Source organism: Oryza sativa, chromosome 3 (genome assembly GCF_034140825.1).
Source record: "Oryza sativa Japonica Group chromosome 3, ASM3414082v1".
NCBI lineage: Eukaryota > Viridiplantae > Streptophyta > Magnoliopsida > Poales > Poaceae > Oryza > Oryza sativa.
Window position 1 is genome coordinate 1,149,861 of NC_089037.1, and position 7,817 is coordinate 1,157,677.

A 7,817-nucleotide genomic window follows, 5' to 3' on the forward strand; every position below is an offset into this window, starting at 1 on the left:
ATGTAGCTAGAGGAAATCTTTAATGGAGCTAATAGCACCGGCCACCAGCCAAGGATCTGGTTGGTGTGAGCCTATCAGCTCAACATGGGCTAGAACACAGATTTTTAGTCGATTTGTATGCTGGGAAGACCTCCTGAATTTTTCAACCTCATCGTCCAGGATGCCTTCTGAATTTTTCAAGCTGCATTGTAACAGTCTGTTTACTGTTTACCACTCCAATTGGCAGGAAGAAGCAATTCATGCAAGAAAAGAGGGGAGATGTTGCATACAATGTGTACCAGGGGAAAAAAAGGAGAGTACGACTTTTACATGGATGTTGTCTTTTTTCATTTCCTGTGGAAGCAGAAGCAAACCGATGCAATTGAGTTGGAGTAAGCCGATGGTTGTGACAGCTGATCTCTACTCCCTCCGTTCCATAATGTAGCAATCTAGGATGGGTCGGACTACGAATCTGGATGTCTCATGTCCAGATTCGTAGTCCTAGGATGGGTCTCATTCTATCCTAGGTTGCTACATTGTAGGACGGAGGGAGTATCTGTTTAGGACAGGACTGATCCCTCATTGCCATTTCCTTTTTTCCCCCTTTTAACATGACCCAGTTGCAGGGGCTACATACAGCAGGAGCAACAGCAATGTCAGATTTGCTCCCCTGCCGTGACACAATTCTGATCAAGTGGAGAAAACTTGCATAGTGAAAGGGAGAGGTCAGAGGTGGAACTGTGGCTGTGGGTGTGGCTGGTATTTGATCTGCCGCAGATACGTGGGTCCAATGATGTCGACTGTAGTTTCGATCAGCTTGATAAGGTGTGCCATTTGAAGCCATCTCCCTCAACTCAACGTGCCCACTAATATAGCAAGATATGGAGGTATGTGTATTCCTTTTCTATCCTTAACTCAAGATATTTTGTATCGCTTGGATGCGGGGAATATTGTGGTGGATAGTTTGCAGATATAGGACAGTCAATATGCAATTTGATAGGGGATTCAAGGCATCAGCTGCATATTTGGCTGTTGCTATCTGAACAACCCGGTAGCAATGCCCACTATTTCAAATCATTTGTTCCACTTTATCCCTTGGAGAGCACTTCTCTAGGATCCATACTTGCCTGCAGTTGCTTAGGACTCCTTCTGTCCGAAAATAAGTTTATTTTTCACTCATCCTACACATATATCAATAAAAAAAAGACTATTAAATCCCAATACAATTATTTATCATTTTATCCTTACTTTCCTCTTATTCTGCGACGAAGGTAGTAACACAATTCGTACGACGGATTCTTGTGTGCATAGAGGGTGACGTGGCGTCGTTCGGGATGGGCAGGAGGTGACAGGGTGCAGTGTCGTAGTTGTAGAAGCGACCGAAACAATAGTTTGGCAGGCCCATGGTCCAGCACTCCAGCTGCCCAAAGTGGACGGTTGCAGGCCTGGCACAAGCAAAACCCAACTTGGAGCCCCTGAATCAGCCCAAAGATTATCATCCCAAAAAGGATTTGGTTATCAAACATATACAGGTTCCCCATTAGGATTATCTACAGGCTGCAGCTTTCTCCTCCAACCCTAGCTTTTTTTTAAAAAAAAAATTGCAAGGCCCATCAAGTACATACAGTTCTTTCTTTATATATATAAATCCAGTTTTTTATTACAAAAGCTCTGACAATGTATGTAGTTTAGTGGCCTAGGTTTAGGCCAGTTGCTCCTACATCATAGTCTGCATAAAATCACTGATCCGTACATATAAACAAATGATCATTAAAAAAAATGCTGATTTCATGATCGATGTATCATCAAAAAATTTTATCAGAAGCGGAGTTATAGCCAGAAAAATTTGAAGTATGGCTGTAGTCAATTAGCAAGTAAGCTAGTTGAGTCACGTATGCACTGCCCATGCGTGCGCGCACACTTTATATAAAACACATATATAGGGTACATATATGTGATCTCTTTTCAGCTAATATTAATTTGGAGTAATCTAAACAGTACAGGGGCTTTTAACTATTTGCCACTGTTAGATTTGGCAAATAACTATTTACCACCCCTATCTCAATGACATGTGGGTCCACATATGTCTATGACATGTGGGTCTAATGGCAAAAAGTTAATTGTCACATCTAAATGTGGCAAATGGTTAAATATCTCAAACAGTATATATTGACAACACTTGACCCTTCACTATGAATCATAGTTCATACTGCACGCATATATATGATACCATCTGCCTCTAGGGTGTTTAACCATGGATAGTGTCTGGGGATACGCATCCGTGTTCAAATTGTTCTGCTAGTGTGTGGGTGCCCAACTTCTCTTGCAAACTGGGAAGATTCTTGCTATCTTTTTAATAGAAGTATTTAAACATAAACACTTCTAGTTCCCTTTTGTTTCCAAATCCAAATATAAATTGTTTTAGATTTGGGCATAGGAATTAAGAAAGTGTCAAGATACCTCATTTATTGATGAGTGTGATAGCATTCAGATAAAAATCACATAAGAGAAAAAATGGGTTAATATCTAAAATTTCTGAAGAGTAAAGAGAGTCTAAAACAATACTCCCTCCGTCTCATAATATAAGGGATTTTGAGTTTTTGCTTGTAGTGTTTGACCACTCGTCTTATTCAAAAAATTTATGCAAATATAAAAAACGAAAAGTTGTGCGTAAAGTACTTTGGATAATAAAGTAAGTCACAAAAAAGTAAATAATAATTCCAAAATTTTTTGAATAAGACGAGTAGTCAAACTGTGCAAGAAAAAACTCAAAATCTCTTATATTATGGGACGGAGGGAGTAACACTTAGAAGGTAGTACTACAAATCTAGTGTAATAGCTAGGTTTTGATAGTACTAGACCCCAATCAATCACAAAGGTTCTGATGATGTTGAAAGGGCCACGCCCTCAATGCTGTATAATTGGTGGTCCATGGCATGTGCATATGCCCTATAAAACACCAGAAATATGCTGCTCCTCTTGCGCCAAACCTCACCCGGAATGTCATTGGCCCAAAGATCCCTCCATTATGCGAGAGAGAGAGAGGGGGGGGGGGGAGCCTAAGCATGGCAGGTCAGTCAGTATATTAGGCACACCTTAATAAAAAAGAAAAAAAAAGATTTGGAGGAAGATATGTTCCTTCAAACATTTTTTAAAAGAAATTATAAGCATATTGGAGGATTGAACATGGGATCTTGGGTTAAAAACACATATCCCTTGTCACTGCACTGTCAAGTCCATCTTGGCACAACGTAATACTTATGCAGGATCGATCATTCATTTGGCCTTGCTTGATTCTGCCTTCTCTTCACTTGCTAGTTAGCTCTCCCCGGCCCAGCCTTCACCAGTCACATTCTCAAAGGCGCCGGTCCCCTCACCGGCCTGTGGCTCCTTTACTAGCTAAATGCCATATGCCACGGCGACAGAGAGCCCATCGCACGCGACGGCAAGCATCCATCACCGGCCGGGACCCCGCGCCGACCTCCATCCCGCGCCCTCAGGGGCCAGATGAGAGGGAGAGATCGATCCATCCCTGTACTATAAACCTAGCTCCTACATAAAGACTAGAGTAGCTACTCTATATATGTATACAGCTAGAGCTAGCCGAGAGGGTGGTATTAGATGCCATGCTCACTTAATGATGCTTGATTATTCACCTTAGATTCTTCTTCAAATTTTTGCTCTGCTAAAGTAGAGAGCACGTATATATGAAGGACCCTAGCTAGCTAGCTAGCTAAGGGTATATAGTAAGCTTAGGCTGTGTTCGTTCCAGTGACATTGGGTGAGAAAGCTCCTCGTTTTTCGCGCGCACGCTTCCCAAACTACTAAACGGTGCGTTTTTTTGCAAAAAATTTCTATAGGAAAGTTGCTTTAAAAAATCATATTAATCCATTTTTGCAATTTAAAATAGTTAATACTCAATTAATTATATGCTAATGGCCCACCTCGTTTTGCGTATCTTCCCAATCTCTCCAATCCCCTTCTCCTCAAACACACCCTTAATGGGCCTGAAATATGGTGTAGTAGTACACATCCTTGCAAGCATACATGGGACCTCTCGATCTTGTTGCCCTGTGCAAAAGGCACAACACTGTTCGCTCAATCAGGGCATTCATGTGTGCAGGATATGAACAGAAAATGGAGTTAAGCAACACCCGGAAAAACCATACACGGTTTCATGAAGTGGCCCTGACGTGCAAGTGATGTGATGCTTCAATTGATCGGCTCAAAAGGTACTTGCTTCCCCCGCATATAACATCAGTTATTTAATATCTTGCTGTGAGTGTTTTATTAGATCCTCGTCGTTTCCCATATTTCTTAATAAGTCAAAAAATATTTATTATACAATAAAAATTCGTGGCGACCTAAAAACCAATATAAAAAAGAAATTATGTTGAAAATATCTTAAAATCAACTTTACAATTAACTTTAAAAATTTAAATTCTAGCTTCTGTTTTGGCTTATTAGGACAACCAATGGAGCTATTACTGACAAAAAAAAAAGGAAAACTCTTCTGCATTTCTGCTAATGCGATACCTGTAGTAGTTAGCCTGTCGATATATACATCCATCAATTGAAGTCATTTTCCCTCTCATGCACACGTCAATGTACTGCCATGATTTACTTGCTAATGCTTGAGCAATATGTGCATGGTTTCTTGACTTCTTCTGGTATGCATAGCTATCAAGCTGAATTAAGCTACTTTTATATTTAGCTGTACCTAGGCATACAGACACAATGACACATTGACATTTGCATATAAGATGGGGCGCCATGAAAAGGCAAAGGGGAGCAGAGGTCCTGCTCCTGCATGCTGATGCCTATCAAAGTGCTCCTATTGGGCCTGCAGTGTAATGGAAAGAGTGAAGGGTGTCTATTTAATTTGGCTGCACCTAGCTAGCTCTCTCTGCATTTCTGTTCTAGTCTGAATTATCTCTTCTCTTCTCTTATCTCATCTCCTCCTTCTGATGAAGGCCTAAAGCACAAATGAGGACTTTCTCTATGCAGTGGGCAGCAGAAGCATGCAGCTTCTCTTAAGACTAGCTAGAAAAAGGCTGCTTACTTTCATTAATATTCACCTGCAACTTCCCTTGCTGCTTGCATTGCTAGCTTTGCTATACAACGTGCAAACAATTCTATGCAACAGACCTATCCACATCCCTGTCCAGCTTTTTTAGCTTCCTCTTCCCCCTTCTCTGATCTCCTCCCTCATTTTACCACATGCATGCTTGTGTCTTAAGCATTATGATTGCAGCCTTGCAGGGGTGCTGGGGGCCTAATCTAGCTACCTTAGCATATGTTCAGTGTTTTCAGAAGTACTTCATTTTCATGCCTAGCTAGGGTGTATGCACATCAACATTTGCATATGTGTACCATCATGGTATCTATAGTACTATACACTGTATACCTGTACCATATATTATGTACTTAATTTGGTACAACTATGCATTCATGTTACTTGCAAATTTGCAATAATGACGGCTAGGTGGCCATAGTATATATGTGTCCTGTGTGCTGAACTCTTCCAAACTTCCAACAAATAATATTGTGGTGTACCGCAGTAAAGCCATAAATTAGGAACAGTGTTTGTAGTAGAAAATTGAAGGAGAGGACAAAGGACATGTAGGAAACTGCGGTAGTACAACAGCTATGCTAACCTTGACAATTGACATGTACACAGCGTAGTAAGAATGAAACGAAATGTATGTACATGGACTTGTGGATTTCGTCAAATTGACGCGTATTTGCGAAAGGAATTGCCCCGCGCTGACTTCACCCCATATATGGTCACATCGTAGACTTGTGTTCTGACGATCAAGCTGGTCAAACTAAAGTATGCATGCGCTTTGTGCCAAGTTGCTGATTGATCTACCCAGTTATTGTACATTTTGCTGCATATAAATCTATATAAGCTGCCAGTTACAAATCAGTAGATGTTGATGTTGGTGACACGGACAATACGCATGCGTGCAGATGTACAGTTGCTTTATCTTCCCTAGTCTCCATGGCGAACCATCCTGAGATATATCCAGGATTGCCTCTGAATCTGATCTATCCAAATCATTCAGAATCCATGTGTCACCAAGATTGTATATATCGATCAGTGCGTTAACTGTAGTCTGACCAGCGACTATTAAGTCATCCAGTCGATCTTTACAGATCTAGCGCGTCATTATCAGAAGCGCGCATGCAAATACAACTAGCTACCAGCCCAATTGCAATCGATCATCAGATAAACAATTTAACAAATTTTACTCTAATTTTTGTGTTCTCTCCAATTAGTTAATTAATGCTCCAGTTTTTACAAGCTTATGGACGTAGGACGTTTAGAACAGTTATTTTAGTTGTTTATGGTTTTGTTGATCTTAGCTCTTAGGGCAAGTGCTCTGACGAGTCCCCTAGTTCTCTGAAACTGAAACTTCGCGCCATCGTCGCAAGAGACATTTAACTTCACCCAAAACTAACACTTGGTTTAGATGGTTTAATTGAGCATTTCTAATCAACTCTGCCATCGGTTTTCTGTATTTTTAAAAGTTGACCAAATTGATCAGCCACCATGTGTCCCAATCATTTCATACTGATTTTTCCAGATGCCCTAATGCATTGGAGTAGTACTATCACTTTTCAGCAAAATGATTAATATATTTCATCCTAGATTACATTTTACTTTGACTTCACTACAAGCGTACTGAATAAATGCAGTTCTTTTGCTAGCTGTAAGCCGCAGTGCAATTACTCTTGGTAATTCAGTTCTCTTGCTATATAACCTTTTGAGCTCCAATTAATGTTAATGCACACCATATATGCATGGCATGTGATTGCAGGTCGACAGATCGCTAAGAGAAACGGATATAAATTGTGGAAGATGCATTTAACCCTGCACTGGGATGCCGGGCTTAAGAGCAAATTCAAAGTAGAGGTAACTATACTCCCTCCGTCCACAAATACACACATTAATTTTTAGTTTATCTAGCATAGATAAAATTAAGATTGAGTAAAAGAAACTTTGATGCCTCTCAATAAACGAGGGATGGTGGGGGGGGGGGGGAATTATAGTTGGGAGTAGGATAGAGCAGATGCACTTGATAGTGCAGTAGCAAGGGGTGTGTGGTTTCAACCTGAGGTCCTGTGTTCAATCCCTAACACGTCCACAATTTCTTCTTAAAAAATGCTTGTAGGGACATTTTTTATTAGGATAGGAGGAAATTTGAACCAAAGATGATCGATGGATTAAGTGGTACTGAATGTTTATATTCGGATGGATTTCAAATAGTTGGAATATTTACATGTGTGGAAAGAAGGGGCACTGGCATTTCTTTTATGTTGAATGATTGAATAGATGAAAAAATAGTAATAAATATTGTTCAAGGGTATAAATGAATGAATTAAATATTATAAAGTTGAAAGATACATTTAAACAATTTTGTAATATATATGTATATATAAAAAGTAGATATATGTAGTAAGTGATAAAATCTCTATACTTTTTTGAGGAATGGAATGATGGATGAATGCGCACGTATGTGTAGCTAACTTTTTATATCTGAATTTATTTCTAATTCTATTTTCAATTTTATAATATCTAATTCATTTGCTTATACCCTCAAATAATTTACTATAAATATTTCATCTATTTAGTCATTCAGCCTAAAAAAATCATTCTTCGTGAAAAAAAAAAGCATTTCAAGTATTTTCTTTAATTTATCTATGAATATAATATTCCTAGAGTATTTATTTGTCACATCAATTACTTCTCACATAAATTTCTTCACATCTTACCTCAATCACCCTTCCTCTCCTAACCATCCTTTATTTAATGATGGGCCTAAAATACTTTC

The 7,817-nt window shown here is 39.4% G+C and overlaps 1 long non-coding RNA gene across 1 annotated transcript; it reads left to right on the plus strand.

The window, feature by feature from the left end:
- The first annotated feature begins 726 nt into the window (after positions 1-726).
- LOC112938342 (uncharacterized) lies at positions 727-6,926 on the plus strand. Its single transcript, XR_003241534.2, has 3 exons — positions 727-866; positions 4,103-4,211; positions 6,804-6,926. It is a non-coding gene; the product is annotated as an uncharacterized lncRNA (long non-coding RNA).
- The last annotated feature ends 891 nt before the right edge of the window (positions 6,927-7,817 follow it).